This window comes from Ursus arctos, unplaced genomic scaffold, assembly GCF_023065955.2.
Source record: "Ursus arctos isolate Adak ecotype North America unplaced genomic scaffold, UrsArc2.0 scaffold_2, whole genome shotgun sequence".
NCBI lineage: Eukaryota > Metazoa > Chordata > Mammalia > Carnivora > Ursidae > Ursus > Ursus arctos.
The window spans coordinates 82,709,694-82,728,397 of NW_026622874.1; the positions used below are offsets into that span (position 1 = coordinate 82,709,694).

Sequence of the window (18,704 nt, forward strand, 5' to 3'; positions counted from 1 at the left end):
GAATTCTTCACGACATCTCTCTGCCATCTTCCTGCTATTATTATTCGATGTACTTACCTTTGCAATTTGGGGAACAAGTTTAGGCCAACATTCTAAATGTGAGGCTCATGACAGCTTTGGCATGGAGGGCAAGTGGCCGGGAAGGAGTACGTGGCAGGTGAGAAAGGACAAAGCGTGGGGGGCACCCTTCATGCCTCCTTCTCTGTCTCCTGTGATGCACACCCAAAGTGCCGGCACATTTTCGTGGCTCTGCCTTCAAAACAGCCAGAGAGGGACAGTGTCTCCCACTCTTCTGACACTTCCTTTCTGGTTGAGCCGCATCTTATCTGGCTTGGATTATTGTACTTGCCTTCTGATGGGTCTCCTGTCTCAGCTCTCGCTTCTCTGCAAAAGGAGCCTTTTCATATGTAGGTGGGAGTATGTGACTTTGCTCAACAGCCTGCAACAGCTCCCCACTTCACTCAGAGCCATTTCAGCCCCCGATCACTTGCCCTCGTGCTCACTCTCCACATGGGCCTTGATGTTCCTCAGCCAACCCCAACCACACTCCCACCCTGAAGCCTGTGTACGTTGATCTTCTGTCTGGAACCTTCTTCCCCAGCAATCTGCCTGGCTCGTTCCCTTTCCTTAGCTCCTCTGGAGGGAGTGCTAGTCAGTACGTGGAATGGTAGGGGCAGACGCCATTTTTGTGAGGAAGTCCGGAGGGAGGACAAGGGGGTGCTAGGAAGAGGCTGGACAGAGGGAAGCTTTTAACACTAAGATGACCCCAGGCCTGAGTTCTGAGGCTAGGAGTCCATGAAAGAGAGAAGAGTTAATGTGGAGTGAATGTCCCTGAGGAGGGAGAGAGCACAAGATCAAAAGCGTGAACAGATGAAACAAAATTAATTAACAAGTTCATGCCTGGAAGCCATCCTTTCTCTCTGAAATGGAGGGCAGGGTGGAATCCAAGAGGCCCCGGCTAACTTAAGGGCCAAGAGGAGGTGGTAATGTGGGTCTGAAGCTGCTGAGGGGAGCAGGAGAGGGAGGTATAAAACCCTTTTCCTGTGCACTGAGGGCCAAACATAGCTGGAGGCCTTATATGTGAAATGCCCCCCATACATGCTTACATGGCGGTGTCCCTGCCCCCCAGCAATGCTCCGCAGTCCTTGTGTCTTGATAATAAAATAGCAAGAATAATTGACAGTTAGTAGAAGATGATCATTTCTCCCATTTTCCAGATGAGGAAACTGAGGCAGAGAGATGAAACAGCCAGTTAGTGGTTGCATTGGTCAGGGTTTTCCTGAGAAACAGAACCAGTAAGATCTCTCTTTCTCTCTCCCTCCCTCTCTCTCCCTCTCTCTCCCTCCCTCTTTCTCCCTCCGTCTTTCTCCCTCCGTCTTTCTCCCTCTTCCTCCCTCTTCCTCCCTCTTTCTCCCTCTTTCTCCTCCTTCCCTCTCCCAAAGGGAAAAGGTCAAAGAAGAAGTAGAGATAAAACATACAGTGAAGAGACGTGTCTTCCAGATGAAGCAGGAGGGAATGGAACCCTCTCTCAGAGAGACAGAGAGATTGATTTATTATAACGAATAACTGACTCACATGATTACAGAGGCTGATAAGTCCCTATAATCAGTCAGTAAGGTGGAGATCCAGTGAAACTGATGCTGCTGTGAGGCTTGAGACCCAGAAAGAGCCAATGTTTCAGAGTCTGAAGACAGGAAAGAACCAGTGTCCCAGCTCCTGGTTAGGCAGGAGGAGTTCCCGCTTTTCTGGTCAGCCCTTTTGTTCTATCCAGCCCTTCAACTGATTGGATGAGGCCCACCAACATTAGAGAGGACAGTCTATTTTTCTCAGTCTACTGATTCAAATGTTAACCTCATCCAGGGGTGCCTGGGTGGTGCAGTCGTTAAGCATCTGCCTTCGGCTCAGGGCGTGATCCCGGCGTTCCGGGATCAAGTCCCACATCGGGCTCCTCGGCTGGGGGCCTGCTTCTTCCTCTCCCTTTCCCCTGCTGTGTTCCCTCTCTCGCTGGCTGTCTCTCTGTCACATAAATAAATAAAATCTTTAAAAAAAAATGTTAACCTCATCCAGAAACACCCTTGCCTAATATCGCACTCAGAGTAATGCTTGACCAAATGTCTGGGTATCTTGAGGCCCAGTCAAGTCGATGCATACACTTAACCCTCAGAGTGGTGGAGCCTGAGCCAGGCAATCTTTGCCCACCCTGAGCTCCCACTGGAGTCCAAAGTAAAAAATTTGCTGATATAACAGGCTGAGATATTGAGGAGTGCTTGATGTAATGTCCCAAGAAAAATATAAGCTGAGACATACTAGTACTGATGGTATTATTAATAATAATAAATGTTTTTAGAAGTGAAGCTAGGCCCAGGAGATACTGGAAATTCTCCCATGGATGTATTAGTTAGGGTAGAGGCTCGGCTGTCACAGCAAAAGGGACCTAAAGATACAGAGGCTTCAATAGGTTGGAAGTTTCTTTTTTTCTTACCTAACCGTCTATAGGTGGGGAGGGTGGTTTTGCCAACACCAGCACACGGCTTCCGTCTCTGGTCCAAGTTGGACTTCTGGTTATTAACCACCTCCCAGTCAGCGGGAAGAGGGAAAGCGTAGGGCAGTGCGTGCCTGTCCTTTATAGGGTCGATCATGGTAGCTGCTAGCCCTTTGTGGCTATCGAGCACATGAAATGTGACCACTGAAACTGAGGAAGTGAGTTTTTAAATTTAATTTTAATTAGTTTAAACGTAAATTAAAAACCGCTACTCTGTTTTGTTACTGGAAAGCTTTTAAGTATGTTCGAAACAACTGGGGTATATGAATCTACTTTTTTATCTGTGAATTTATGAAATGTAAATACTGATCAACTATTTCTGATGAAAATATAGTGTCTTTACTGAGATGTGCTGTAGGTGCAAAAGAGCCATTTGATTTTGAAGACTGAGTATGGAAGAAAGAATCTAAAATATCTTGTTAAAATTTTAAAATATTGATCACATGTTGACCTGATAACATTTTAGATATGCTAGATTAAATAAAATATAGTATTAAAGTAAATATAACCACTTTCTTATTACTTTTAAAAATATGCCTACTAGCAGCACCTGGGTGGCTCAGTCAGTTAAGCGTCTGCCTTCAGCTCAGGTCATGATCCCATGGTCCTGGGATTGAGCCCCGAGTCAGGCTCCCTGCTCAGCAGAAAGCCTGCTTCTCCCTCTCCCTCTGCCTCTCCCCCTCTCCCCGCACTCATGCTCTCTCTCTGTCTTTCAAATAAATAAATAAAATATGTGAAAAAAATATGCCTACTAGGGGTGCCTGGGTGGCACAGTTGGTTAAGCCTCCAACTCTTGGATTCAGCTCAGGTCATGATCTCGGGGTCCCAAGATCAAGCCCCACATTCGGCTCCATGCTCAGCAAGGGGTCTGCTTGAGATTTTCTCTCCCTCTCCTTGTGCCCCGCCCACTCATATTCTCTCTCTCTCTCTCAAATAAATAAATAAATTGTAAAAAATACGCCTTCTAGAAAATTCGAAATTATGTATGTGACTCACATTTTAGTTCTACTGGACAGCACTGGTCTAGACTCTTGGAAAATGTACACATCATTTAAGTACACTTCCCATTGGCCAGAAATGGGTCACAAAATAATAATCTACCAGTTTACTGTAGAAGAGAAACACACACATAACTCTTTCCAATAACTGTATGGACACTGTTGCTAAGTGGCACCTTAAATTTTGATAGTGGATTAGAATTTCATACATTTCATATGATCCATGTAAGAACCAGCACTCAGCACAATGCCTGGCTTATTGTAGGTCCTCAACAAACATTTGTTAAATAAATGAATAGATAATATGACATCAGTTCACAGTAAATAGCATGAATTGCAACACTAGCTAATGGAGAAAATGAGAGTGATGGAGTGGGGTGTCCACCCTGTGAGCTCGCACTGGAGTCCAAAGTTGAACTTTGGACTGAGTGACGAGGGAAGCATCTGCGAGGAGGTGACATCTGTCCGGAGACCTGAGTCAAGTGGACAAGCTGGACTCAGAGGTGTTTGACGTAAGAGCATGACAGGCAGAAGGAACAGCAAGTGCAAAGGCCCTGAGGGCAGGAACTGTTAGTGTTGCTGGAATGAGAGCAAGAAGGCAGCGGGGCTGGAGAACACTGATGAAGGTTAGAGTCAGAGCAGTAGGCAGAGGCCAGACAGTTTAGATTTCATCCTCTGTGGGATGAAGTCCACCAGAACCATGTTCTTAGAAGCCGTTTAAGATCATCACTGCACCTTTTGTAAGCTCTGCCTGCTACAAGAGTCAGGCACGTGTGCACAACATCATAAATATGGGCCCCGGTGAGGCCAGTGCCAAGCTTTCTTTGACTTTTGCTAAAGGGCTTTCAGAAATTGGTTTACTTAGCTGTGTTTAGCAGCCCCACACTTTTCTCTTTGGCTCAGCGAAGAGGGAGCAAAACGCTGTTTTGGGCTTCCTTCCAGACTTGGAATTAGTTTGTTTTCTATCTTTTATCACAAACATCCTGCTGCCCTTTGCCAGTATTCCTGGTAATAGAACCTTTTTGTTTTGTTATATTTTAATCTGCTTAGTGCATGTGGCTTGTCTATCTGGCCCCACAAATCACCAGTTATCATCACAGTCAATGGTCTGTGTCCAGCCAATTTCACAGACAAACACCTCTCTCCTGGTCACAGTCCCTGACGTGGGGAAGTCTGATTTACAAAGTCAATAAAAATGCATTCAGGGAATTACTGGGCCTGCTGGCTTAATAGATGAGATTAAAATCTCCAAGTTTAGGACAATAAGAAGTCATTTAACACACGTAAGGTGGCAAGTGGGTTATGGAAATGTCAGCTGGCCAGGGTCAGGCACCACTGGGAGGGGATTTATTGGAAGACAAAAAAACTAATTGATTAATTGCCTTCAGTGCCTTTCCCCGGCATGACCCAGGGGAGCAGATATCATAGTGCATTTCGTTGGTCACTTTGGAGAGCGGACAACTTTTCCTAGTGGGAAATCATCTAGCGCAAAAAAAGTAGGACATTTCCTAAGGTTTTTTTTTTTTTTTTTTCAGTGTGGTAAGTTTTCCTCATTAGCGAGTAAGTGTTCATTTTAGATGTTGTGGGTCAGCTTACCTGGAAAGCAGGACCTGCCAGAGGGAGAGACATTGGGCTGTGATACAGTTAAAACAAAGGCCCCAGCTGATCCCATGGGGGCTGAGAGCTGGGATTAAGAGACTAGGCCTTTGCATGCCAGCACGGACCAGTCATTGGATGCAGATGTCCACGTGGTGTTCAGGTGTGACCCTGGGTGAGGCCACTCCTTTAGCGGAGGATAAGTCCTGGAAAGTGTCTAGAAGCTTGGGCCCGGAGTGTCTCGGTGCCAGAGCAGGGATTTTGGGGGTGGGGGTGCACTGCAGTACACATTTTAGAAGGAACAGGAATAAGAAAGTAAAGATCGCCCCAGATCCTGCCACCCCGAGCAAAGGATTAGCTTTTTGGTATGTATCTTCTCAATCTTTTAAATCCTACTGATAAATGTATGTATATGAAATGTGTATTGTGTGTGTGTGTATACACACATACACCCACAGACACACCCACATATGGCTGTGCAAAATGAGTCATACTATTTTATGTCTTGCCTTTCTCTGAATATAGCATAAACATTTTTCTCTGTGTTTATATAGATTAAAATAGACACGTCTAGCCTTTCAGCAATTTCATATCAGAGAATTTTCATTAAGGGAGCAATCTGAGGTATGTCTACAAGATGTTTATTATGGCATTATTTATAATGATTAAAAAACCCAGAATAGCCTAATGTCCAAAAACGGGTCTGATTAAATACGGTAAGGGATAGATCTACCATGGCCGTTGTCATCAGAAGTCTATTTTAATGATGTGAGAAACTGCGCCCAACATATGGTTAAATATTGAGAAAAAAAAAAAAAGAACTCCACGATAAAAAACACTAGTATCCGGTGGTGGTGGGGGAAAGGTTATGTACATTGGAAATAATAGAATATCCACTAAAATGTTAACAGTGGTTATATCTGAATGATGGACTCACAAGTGCTTTTTGTTGTTAACTGGTTTTCCATTCTTTTTTTTCCCCAGACCGTATTATTATATAATTAGGAAAGAATGTAAAAATATTTTTAGTTGGTCCCCAAATATTTTTAATACTACTTTAAACATGAAAACATAATTAGTGTATATGGCCAAATAGCCGATAAAACAAAATGCTATACAGTGCAAAGTTAGCTCTGTTCCATTCCAGAAACCCCCCTCTTCCCCACTTCTCTTCCCGAGGAAAAACTGCTATGAGCAGTTTCTTTTACATCCTCGTTGGAACGTTCTATGTGATACAAACACACACATACACAACATGTGCGTGTGCGTAGTTGAGAATATACTATCCTCTCCACATCCTCCCAACTTAAGGTATGTTGGAGGACTTTCTAAATCACAGCATAGAGGTCAGCTTCATTCTCTTGTGGCTGAGTGGTGTTTTCCACCCCTCCCTGAAGAGGGAGGTAGGTGACAGTGGGCGGTAAGCCCTCACATGCCAGTAGGTGTAGGAGAGGGATTTGTTGGGTGAACGAGCTTACCAAGGAGGTGAGAGAGGGCTCTGTTCTTTCCTCTGCAGGGTGTGCCTCTTCATTATTTTCTGTCTCTCTTCCTTCCTCAGCCCTTTCCCTCCGTCCTCCAACATGTGAGCATCTCACACTGGATGGGAGGAAAGATGGAAGGGAGGGAGGGACAGGGGCCGGGAGAAGGGAAGAAAGGAAGGAAAATGACAAAATACAAAATCTCTCTCAACTTCCCTTCTTCGTTGCCCGTCCTGGACAACTGACTGGTACACCCACTCTGTGCCAGGTGTTCCTCTAGGATATTCTAGTAAACAAAAATTCAAGCGTTTCTGCCCTCACCAAGTCACATTCTGGTAGGAGGAGGTAGACACTCAACAAATATGCAAGATGTTGGGAAGTGTCATGGGCCCACCTCTCTGCAGACTGTATTCCTTCTCCAGGTGTCCTGGAGGCAGTCTGTTTTCCTTGGAGGGCACAGGTGGCCATCCCTGCTCTGGCCTGCAGGCTGTGGGCAAGAAGCCACTGTGTCTTCCCCATCTTCACTGCACCCGTCCTGTCCATTTTCATGGGGCTAGGGCTGGCTTAAATCATAGCTACTCTTAATTACACACCAAGTTCCACGTGCCTGGTACTATAATAAGTATTTTACACATATGAACATTCCCAAGCCTTTTGAGGTAGGTACTGTTATTACCTCCATTTTACAAAGGAGCAAACGGAGAACCACAGAGAAGAGGACAAGTCAGAATTTGAACCACGTGAGTTGTCTCAGGTGTTCTTATCTTAACTGGGACACTGTCAGTACGTGTCCCCAGGCAATCTTGCTCTTTCTTTTTGAAAGTTGGGAATCTTGGCGTGCCCCTGTGGCTCAGTCGCTTAAGCAGCTGACTCTTGATTTTGGCTCAGGTCATGACCTTAGGGTTGTGGGGTTGAGCCCCTCATCGGGCTCCGAACTCGGCTCAGTCTGCTTGTCCCTCTTCCTCTGTTCCTCTCCCTCCCACCTGCTCTCTGTCTCTCTCTCTCTCTCAAATACATACATACATACATACATCCCTCTTCCTCTGTTCCTCTCCCTCCCACCTACTCTCTCTCTCTGTCTCAAATGCATACATCCATAAATAAATAAATAAACAAACAAATAAATAAAATCTTTTTTAAAAAGTTGGGACTCTTGGGGCACTGGTTGGCTCAACTGGTGGAATGTCCAGCTTTTGATCTCAGGGTTGTGAGTTCTAGCCCCGCATTGGGTGTGTAATTAACTTAAAAAAAAGAAGTTGGGAATCTTGCTTTTTGAATAAATATTCCCAGGATTGTTGATTTTTCACTCACTGGCTCATTTTTTTTTTTTTTTTTGCAACTGTTAAATTGATTATCAGTTAAGTTAATTAGCATCCATTCCTAGCACCTACTCTTTCCAGGAGCTTTCTAGGCATTAGGGGCCCAAGGATTAGGATGGACCAGTCCTCTAGTGAATCCTGAGGTGATGATGTGCACAAATGACCACAACAGGCTACAGATTGGGTTATTATACAACATGCAGGTAGCAGATAGCATTTATTGAGCAGTAACAGTGCGTTAGCCATCGTGTTGAACACTTTACAGGCATTGCTTTGCACGAGTCTCAGAAGAATCGCGAGATTTTATAGACGAAGAAACTAAGGCTTAGTGAGGGAAGGTCAGTCCTCTGCCCAGGAGAGTGTTGCTAGAATGTAGGACGCCCAGTTAAATATAAATTTCAGACAAGCATGCCCCATACTTATTCCAAAACAATTATTCATTGTTTATCTGAAAGTCAAATTTAGCTGTGTGTTCTGTATTTTTATTTGGTAAATCTGACATCCCAAGCTCAAGGTTATCCAAGTGGCATTTGGACCCAAATCTGTCTGACTTTAGAGATGGATGAGGTATTGTAACTGAACACAAGGTCAGCAGGCAGCATGCTCGCAAATGCCCCTCTAAGTCAGATTTTCTTCAGACCCTACTGGCCTTTTAGGGCCTTTTAGGGCCAGTGTACGAGAACGTCACAGGCTCTCAGAGAAGTTAGTGGTGTGTGCGTGCATATGCATGTGGCCGCGTGTGCTTGTGCTTACAGAGATGGAGGGAAGAGGGAATCTTGCCACCTTTGCCCTCCAGGTGCAAGAAGACAGCAGCTAAGCAGCGAAATGAGTGGCTCATATCTGGGCTGCTCCTTCCAGAGGGAAATCAATGATTTAGTTAAAGCCTCACATGCCCTGTGCTGCGGATTGGGGCCATCCCAGTGGAGCTGCTCTGCAGAGCCTTTTTATAAACCAGCAACAATTTACACTCCAAATGAAGTCCTAATAAACTGCTTCTGCAGCTCTGCCAGGAGTAGGCCGGGTAAACACTTCTTTTAATAAAACACATGCACTCTGGTCTCAGCAGGGCTGAAACGGTTGTGCGGGGAGCACCCTGGCTTTGCAGCCTGGGCCCAGGGGGGTGGGGGACGGCCTGCACAGCCCATTTGTGTGGGGATCGATCTGCTCTTGTTCACCCTGGTCTGTGCTCCTGGTCTCTAGGTTCCCAGGGTGGGAGGAGCTTCAGATTTCAGCCAGACAATTGCACATTGGGTGATGGACTTCTGGTGTTTCCCGGAGAGGAGCCCGTGACTCCTCACTGCTGTTCCAGCAGGACCGGGCCTTGTGATCATTAGGAACTCTGGCCTGGAGAGGGGTGGGTGGATTCATGTACCTCCTCCTGGCTGTGTGACCTTGGATACATTTAGTTAACCTCTCTGTGACTCACTTTATCATTTATAAAATGGGAATAATAGTGCCTACCATTCAAAGCTGTGGCACAGAGCCTGGCATAGAGTTAAGTGCTCACTAACAACTGTTGCTACGATTTTGTTATTCAAATGACATTCTATATAATGACAGTGCAGTTCTCAGCACATAATAGATGCTTAGTAAATGGCATAGTATTTATGCTATTATACTTAGGATGGTTATAAGTATTAATAAGCTATTTCAGAAAGACCTTTATAACTTTGAGACAAAATGATATTGCTGTAAACTCTACCTGTTTCCCTAACTCCTTCCTCTTGAAGCGAAACGGACTAAATTGAATCCTGACAACCCTCAAGTATTTTCCCCGCTCCTAAATGTACGCTGAACTATGTTTCTTTCCGGTGGGAGAGCACCAAGTCCTTCAGCTACTCATCCAGGCAGCCTGCTTCTTTTCCTATCAAGGCTCATGTTTAAAACGGGGACTGTAATGCTTAGCTTCCAGAAGGGAATAAGTTAGTGTGCCTTAAAGCTCCTAGCATGTCTGTAGCACACAGTAGGTGCTGTTCCTTCCTGTCCCCCACCTGAGAGCCGAGTGTCTGTGTCCCACTTCCCAGGAGCCAGCCTTGCCAGCAGCTCTGAGCACAGGCTGTGGGGTCAGAGTGCTTGGGTTGAAACTAGGCTCCATCAAAGCCATGTGACCTTGGACCAGTTACTTAATCTCTCCCTGCCTCGCTCACCTCATCTGTAAAATGGGAATAACAGCACTGTGTGCTTGTGTTGATTAACTGAGATGATCCGGGTAAAGCACCTGCAACAGTGCCTGGTGTGTAGGAGGCATTCAGTCAGTCGTTTTAGGCTGTTCTTCCAAGCGAGCCGCACAGAACCACAGACAGCTATCAGGGACAGGCACTGTTCCTTCGCTCTTTGAGCCTTGAGCCAGCCCTCCATCCCTGGCCAAACCCTCCCATTACTGGCTTTTCCCAAGCCTGTGGTGTTCTCCACACAAGCTACCACTAAGCATCGACACTCTTATCTTGTCCTCCACCAGCTGTTACTTCCCTGGGACTCATGTACAGGCCTTCACATTAATCCCTATTCAGTTCCAGCCTGCCAACTTTGTGCTGTGATTCCGATTGTCCAGGGAGCTTTTGGGGGCTCAGTCTGTCATCCAGCATGGGCCAGTGCTCCTCGTGTGCTGGCTCATGGACAAAGTGGCTGTTACAAAACCAGGAAGAAGAGCCAGAGCTTGTAGCGGACTCATGTTGCTCCCGCCTGCCCAGAGGTCATGCCCCATTTTTTGGCAGCTGTGCTTTAGGTGTCCCCTTAGGGAACTACCCCTCCGCCACTGAGCATAGTTTTGGTGGGGTTGTCAATCAGGGTGCTGGAGGAGGGTATAGGTCTCAAGCAGAGCCCATCAGATTCTGTCTCTGGAACCTAACTGTTGAGAACGACACAGGGGAATCTTCCCACCCAAGAAGAAGAAAAAGAAAGAAAAAAGAAAAAAAGAGCTGGTTCACTCTGAGAGCAGCTGCTTGAAGAGACTGTCCACTAGATCCCATTCTCTGGATCCTTAGTGCTGCCTTTTCCTGTCCTCTTGGGAGTTCTTCGGCTTTGCTTTTGGTCGTACATATCAAATGTTTATTGCCATAAGAATGCTGTGTGACAAACTGTGACAGATCATGTCTTCCCCAGATTCACAGGTTCAAGTCCTAAGCCCCAGGACCTCAGAATGTGATCGTATTAGGAGACAGGGCCTTTCAGGAGGAGATTTAAGTTAAAATGAGGTCATTAGAGTGGGCCCTCCTCCAGCCTGCATGGTGTCCTCATAAGAAGAGGAAATTTGGGTTTCCCAGAGGAAAGACCATGTGGGGCACAGCCATCCATGGCCACCTACAGGCCAAGGAGAGGCCTCAGAAGAAGCCATACTGGCCAACACGTTGATCTTGGACTTCTGTTCTCCAGAATTGCGAGAATATACATTTCTGTTGTATAAGCCACCCGGTCTCTGGTATTTTGTTACTACAGCCCTACCAAGCTAATTGACAAACTATCCCCAAATTCAGCGACTTAAAAACACCAAGCATTTCTTCAGCTCATAAATCTGTGGATCACGTAGATGGTCTTCTGGTCTCTGTTAGGTTCACTCCTGAATCTGTGGCTATCTGAAGGTCAAGAAAACAATGGCCGGTCCTGGCTGGACACTCATATGTCTCGGGGTTCAGCTGGGAACTGAGTGAGTTCCAGGGTGACCTCAGTGAGACAAATGGGGTGACTCAACTGTATCTGACATGTCTCATCCTTCCTCAAGTTAGCAGGGCATGTTCTTAAGATAAAGGCAGAGGAGCAAGGGAGAGTTTGGGAAGTGGCAGTGCTTTTTCAAGCCTCTCCTGGTGTCACAGCTGCTGACGTCCAGTTGGTCATAGCAAGTGACAGGGGTGGGAGGAGGTACAAAGTCACATTACAAAGAGTATGGACACAGGGAACAGTGAAGAATCCGAGCTATTATGAATCAAAAGCATGACATGAACTAGTTCAGAGCCTTCTGATAAGTTTGTATTACCCCTCAGAGTTGGTTTTTGTTGCTTGGGATCAAAGAACTCTCACTGAGGCCGAGCTGGAAGGTAGAATGGACTTGTATTTACATTTGAGTCTTGGAAGCCAATGGAAGAGAATAGTTCAAAATGGAAGCCATGGTCATTAGTGCCAAATGTTGGCTGGAAGTCAAGTGATAGAAAGACTAAGAAAGGCCCATTGCATTTATGAGCCAGTAGGTTATCTGTCACCTTAGTAAGAACTTTGTTTCTGTGGAGATGTGGGAACGGAAGCCAGATCAGAGTGGGTAAAAAGTGAAGAAGGGGATACTGTGAGTATAGACAACTTTTCGAAGGACCTTGTGGGATAGAAAGCGTGGAGGAGGATGTGGGGTTAGGGAAGGTTTTTAAATTTGTTTTTACAGAGGAGGAGAAACATGAGAAAGGAGCCAATAGGCTCCAGAGTAGAATTCTAAGCAATTGAACGAAGGGTGAATTAGCCCAGCCTCCACTGGAGCAGGTCCCTTCCTTTTGCTGGGTCCAGGGATTCTTGTCACCTCTGTTGGCATTGACCTCTTTGTGTCAGCGTCTAGCTGCTTGTCTGATGTCCCAACAGGGACAGCCTGTCCTTACCACAGATTTCCTGTCTCTGTCACACTGCACCATGTGAACATTGCCCCACCTGCCCCTCCACAGAACCCCAGGAGAAGGCGTTGGGGATGGGATCCGGGGTACTGTTGAAGTGGTGGTGAAAAGCCTCCTCACTGATGCCCTGGAGCAGGTTATGCGACGTTCAGCTTGAGACTGCCCCACCATCCGTCTAGCTGGGACAGTCGTTGGTGACACCCCAGTTCCATGGAAATGCTTAGTAAAGATCAGAAAAAGAAAACTTACTCTCACATAACTAAATTATATCTGGGGCACACACAGCCCATCTGGAAGGTGAAGTGGAATGATAGCCACTTCCGGGGAAAAGAACTGCAGAAGGAAGAACAACACCCTAATTTGAGTCCTTTACAAGGCCTGGAGCCAACTCATGGAATTAATAGGCTCTTATCCAACTCCACCTACTTACTTGCTATGTGACCTTTCACGGGTGAATTAACCTCTCTGGGCTTCATCCTCAAGGGACTGTGAGGATTAAATACAATTCCATTTGTAAAGTAGCATGATTCTTACCGAGTAAATTCCTCTCTCTTCTTTCATCCACTGTGCAGTTGTTAAATCATCAGCTCTCACATCCAAACCCAAACCTCTCTACTGAGCTTTGTGGTGCTGGGACCAAGACTTGGCTACTGCATTTTTATGGTGTCAGCTGCTCCAAGTTAGGCTCTGTCCATAGAGGGCGCTAGAGGGAGACAGAGGCTGGGAGAGGAAGGTCAGACTTGCTTCTTCCAGCTCCCTTGCTCGTTTCCTTAATAACACTTCTTTGCCCCGGAGCCAGTCTGTAGCTATTTCACAGAACCAGTCCGATGGGAGCATCCATCACCAGCTGGCCAGCATCCCCCTCACAGAGGATTGGGTTCCAGAACCACGGGGCCGTCCTCTGGGTTGCTGAGCTTTAATCATTCCAACCTCTTCTCTTGTTGCCCCAGCTGGTGTGGTGGTAGCTGCTTCCGGTAGGCGCTGTCTCTATAATACCTTGGAGTTCTCTTTTCCTAGTTTCCCACTTTATACCTCCTTAACATTCCTTATCCGAAATCCTTTCCCCACTCCAGTCACTGGTATGGCTTCTGTGTTCTGACTGGACCCTGACTGATAAACCCACTCGCCCAGACCCTCATCCAAAGTGCTACCACGGGATCCATGCCATTGTCCCTAGTTGTTTCTTTCCTGACACCCCCGTCAATAGGAGTTCTCCCATTGTATAGATGGCTAACCCTGGCTGTGGCTGATGCACTAGGACCTTTGTTAAAACATCTCTTGGGGGACCCTACCTCTAGAAAATCTGACTCAGGAAGCCTGAGGTGAGAATCTGGAATCCGTATTTTTTTAAAGGTTTTATTTATTTCTCTGAGAGAGCAGAACAAGAGAGAGAGCACGCGAGTGGTGGGGGGCAGAGGGAGAGGGAGAAGCAGACTCCTCGCTGAGCAGGGAGCCTGATGTGGGGCTCTGTCCTAAGACCCTGAGATCATGACCTGAGCAGAAGGCAGATGCTTAAACGACTGAGCCACTCAGGTACCCCTGGAATCTGTATTTTTAGTTAAGATTTTATTTACTTATTTGAGAGAGAGAGAGACTACAAGCAGGGGAAGGGGCAGAGGGACAAGTAGACTCTCTGCTGAACAAGGAGCCTGATTCAGGGCTCAATTCCAAGACCCTGAGATCATGACCTGAGCCAAAGGCAGCCCCTTAACCGAATGAGCCACCCAGGCACCCTGGAATCTGTATTTTTAATAATTGCTCCTGGTTTGGGAAATTACTTTTCTGCTGTCAGGGACCAGTTTTTTCCATCTTTGTTCCCAGGACCTGGACCCTTTGCAGGCCTCCACACGAGCTTGTTGAATGAGTGGATAGATGTGTTTGCACTATTTTGCAGCCACCTCCTCTCCACGGGATCAAGGACCAAGGTGAGTTGCAAATGATTTTGTTTTTCCATTAGGTGGAAGAATGTGTAATGATGATCGGTAGAAGAGAAAGTACACTCTGTCCGGGTTGCTTCTCAGGTAGGATCACGGACAGAAGATCCAAGCCTACAATGTATTAAAAATAGAGTTAGCAAATATTTTGAGAAAGTATCCTATAAAATAATGAATCATTGTTTTCAGCAAGTACTAAGGTCATCTCTTTAGATGGTAGGCTAAGTTGAACTTCTGCTTAGTTAGCTGATGTGAATAATTTGTGAAGTTTTAAATAATTCTGGTGCAAAAGGTCTTTTCTTTCTTTTCTTTTTTCCCCCAGAGTTTTATTTAACCTGAGGTAGTGGATCAAATGAAAGTAGATTACTAGTCCCTTCCTCAGTAAAAACTGGTTTGGAGACAGCTGTTGGAAAGCTCATTATGGGATGGGGCTGGGAAGAGACGGATGGATTTTTACTGGTTTACTTCTCATAGAAGGGAGAAAAGCCATGAGGGGCTAAGCATTAACCAATATATAATACTTATCCCCAAGTTAAATAGATAGCGCTTATCCATGATTTGTTCTAACTATATTAAACTATGTCCATAGGAAAAATGTCTATTAGTTGATGGATCAGTGTTACCATCCTCTAGAGGAGTGGTTCTTGAAGATATAACCCCCCACCTTCAGGCTGGTCTGAAGCTTGGTCAGTCCTGGAATGCAGAGACCCAGGAATATTTATGCTAATTATAGATACCTAGATAGTGTAAAGGCAGAAATTCTCAGTTGACATTAGCTAGAAACTCTATTTAGCAGCCTTGGTGAGAGGAGAGACACATGTTAAAGCATATTCATTGACCCATCTGTTGGGCCATTGACGCAACTGGGAAGAATCAGTTTCCCACTATAGTGCGTACGTCTAGGAGTTCCGAGGTGAACGCTCTACATTAACTGTGATTCCTTTGGTTGGCCCATTTCTCAGATACTTTTTTCTCTGCTGTTAAAGAAGAACCTTGACAGGGAACTCAATTTCTAAAATATAGTCCTTTGCAGATAAACTTGGCTCATCGAAGTCTGCTTGTAAAACCTTGTCCACCTTCTACACTAGGAGGGAGTCCTCTTGGCCATCGGGAGGTAACAGCTGGAAAGCTCCAATAGGTGGGAGGAGGTTTAGGACTATGGGAGTGGGCTCGCTGCCTGAGGGACACCACAGGGGTTGGGAAGGCACGTTCTTCCGAGTGGAGCTAATTCCACAGGGCCAGCCAGGTCCGTGTGTGGGAGGGACTGTAAGGCTTTTCTGACCTGGCTACCTGCATGAAGAGAAAGAAAGCTCAAGGCAAAGCCAAGGAAAAGGAACGGGTAGTATGCTTGAAGCAGAAGAGAGAAATGGTAAGAAATAGCCCCAGGGTCCAAGCCTTTGGTGGAGGGGAAATCTGAAAGGCATCGTTACCCTGAAACAAAAGAAGCGGGGAATGCGATCAATTAGGGGGAAGATAGTTGGGTAGACTCCACAGGTGGATGAAGGATAGCACATCATTAAGCTGTGGAACTGGCACAAAGGCCTAAGTCCTCCTAGATGGTAGTTAGACTATAACATAAGGACTCATGTTTGCCTCAGATCATAGTCCCTATCCAAGGAAAGGAGTGTGGGCGCAGCCAACTCTTGCCCAAGGCAAATGCAAGGGCCTGCTACCCTGCTACCCTCTTCTGGGGAAGAGGAGGCTGTGGCTCTAGACTGGTCTCAGCGTGCAGATTGCCTATGCTTGATAAAATGAATGTGCCCATATGTCCATCTTTCTGAGAGATGCATGTTGGGGGGCAGTGGAAAACAGTTCAGTCGCAGAAGCTGGTGAGCTGGGCATCACTGAGTATTTACTTAGGACAAATAAAGCAATTATGTACGATGCAAATGAAACCAAACCAGAGACGTGAGCAGTGTGACAATATGGCAGCAGTGGTTCCCAGATCATGCCTGTGTGAGGTGGCCTCCCTGCCTGGCTTGGGAGTGACAGCCCACGGATCCCTCCCACTGGACCTCAGCAACGTCCTGGTTCTGCCCTGGCTGCCCCTACATGCTCTGTTCACTTCCACCAGCTCACAGAATCAAGGGACCAAACTGCAGGAGTAGTTGCCATGGTACTTGAGAAGGAACACAGATCAATTTAAGAAAAGCAAATTACCTGGGGGTAGTGAGTGATAAGAAAATAATAAGGTTATACATGTAATTGGGCATCTCTAGCTGATGCTGGTGAAGAAAACACTCAGCTTCTTTTTAACCACACCGTCCCTCTGCCATGCTGCCATCTATGTCTATTCACACCCACACAAGCTTGTTCTTACACGGGAGGAGGAGATAGGAGTTTGGTGGGTATAGAGGCCAGAGAAAGGAAGAGGATGGGGGGAAAAGAAATCTCCCATTCCAAAGTTAGGGGTTGCATTGAGGAGTGATAGAGCTGTGGAAATGGCATTTTAAGAAACTCTAGACTGAAGCTTATCTTCTCCGAGTCCTTGGATGACAGGGTGTTGCCCAGAATTGGGAAGAAAACCTTCCTCCTGATTCTTGCAGAGAACCCAGCATCACCTGGAACCCTGAGTTTTGGAGGTGTTAGACACATCCAAGGGCAGCATGCTGGGCGTGGAATTTTCGGCTGGGTTGGGGTGGGGAAACCCCTTCAAGCATCTCTGTAGATGCCAGATGTGGACATGTGGGAGCCATACGGGGAGATCCGCAAGGTGGCTGCCACTGGTGGTCTGGTGCTCAAGGGCATGGCAGGGTGGGGGCATCCCACTGGGGACACCCCCAGAGAAAGGACAGGGGAATGAAGTCCTGCTGTCACAAGCATGGTGCTCTTGAGCCAACGGACACTCATGCTTTATACTCATTGCCTAAACTTCTATGAACCGAAGAGACCAGGGCAGAGCATATTACTTAGATTATACACAGGACACAATGGGTGACTTGTGACCCCCAAATCCTAGCCAGGCCTCAGCTGGTTCAGTTGTCTCTGTAAAAGAAAACTGAGCCCCACGATCAAATAACAGGGTCAGAGCTTATTCCCATGAGGCCAGGTTGAGTTGCTTAATAGGAGTTTGGGGTTTGGTTTGTGTAAGGGTCCAGTCACCTGAATCCTGCTTATAGGATCTGGCTATACCCAGACATAGGCCAGATATTTACCAAACTTCTGTGCTGTGGCTGCCTTTTTTCTGGACTTCCCTAGATCTTGTTCTGTCCACAGAAGTGGCTCTCTGCAACCATGTTCCTGCCCAGTGATCCTGGTCCTCTGCCAGTGATTGCTGGTAGGTCCGGGAGTGGACCCTTGACCCAAGCTAGACCAATCAGCTTCTTCTTCTGGGAGTTTGGCATTTTCTAGGGGCAGAGGTCAAAGGTCACAGTGGATTCAGGGTCATGCTCTAAAGCAGCACTTCTCACACTTGCACATAAGACAACCAGGGTCTTATTCAGGTGCAGATTTTGTCCAGGTAGGTCTGGGGCGGGGCCTGAGCATCTACACTTCTAGCAAGTGCCAGGTGATGCCTATGTTGCTGGTTCTTAGACCACATTTTGAGAAGCAAGGGCCTATAGAGCATACGCTTTTTTTCTAACAGAAGTCTTTTGATCAGGTACCCCAGTGGGTGTGCATTTATTTATTTATAAATTGTACAGATATCATACTGTTATGTAAATTATAAAGCAGACAAAAATAGGAAAAAGTTAAAATGAGATAAAACTAAATAGGAATAGGAATTTGGGTATTTTCTTCCTGTATCTCGGGATGGCCTTGTCACGGCCAAGGGTGTGCATATATCACCACTCTGGGGATCACTGCTCCAAAGAGAAGGTATGCACACCCACTGCTAGGAGCCCCCAAATTATCCTGGTTCCTGTCCTTGCCGAGGACTGGATACCCAAAACCTCTGTCAAGTCCCTGATATCCCAGCAGCTTTCTAGTGACTTCTCTCATGTGTTTGTTACTTGCAGCCAAAGGAGCTGCAGTGGACTGAATATTTGTGTGCCCCCTCTGAAATTCATATGATGAGACTCTAATCCCAATGGTATTGGGAGGTCAAGGTCAGGTCTAAGAGGAGCTGTGAGACACTTGAGAAATGGAATCAGGCTATGGAACATGACATTGGTCAAGGCCAGTGGTTTAGGGTTGGAGCCGTGGACAATGTGGGATGTCCGAGGCCTCTTTGCATGCCTTGTGCTATTCATGGGAAGAAGCCGCAGTGGCAGCCAGCAAGGAAATCTGCCTCTGTTCTACAGGATGCCC

At 46.4% G+C, this 18,704-nt stretch overlaps 1 long non-coding RNA gene across 1 annotated transcript in view; it reads left to right on the forward strand.

Annotated features, from left to right (window-relative positions):
- The window catches only part of LOC130544361 (uncharacterized), a 104,502-nt gene extending 86,341 nt beyond the window's left edge, over nucleotides 1-18,161 (forward strand). The window contains exon 3 of the long non-coding RNA XR_008960587.1: nucleotides 14,341-18,161. This is a non-coding gene — a long non-coding RNA (uncharacterized LOC130544361). The remainder of the gene's footprint in view (nucleotides 1-14,340) is intronic.
- Nucleotides 18,162-18,704: the final 543 nt, after the last annotated feature.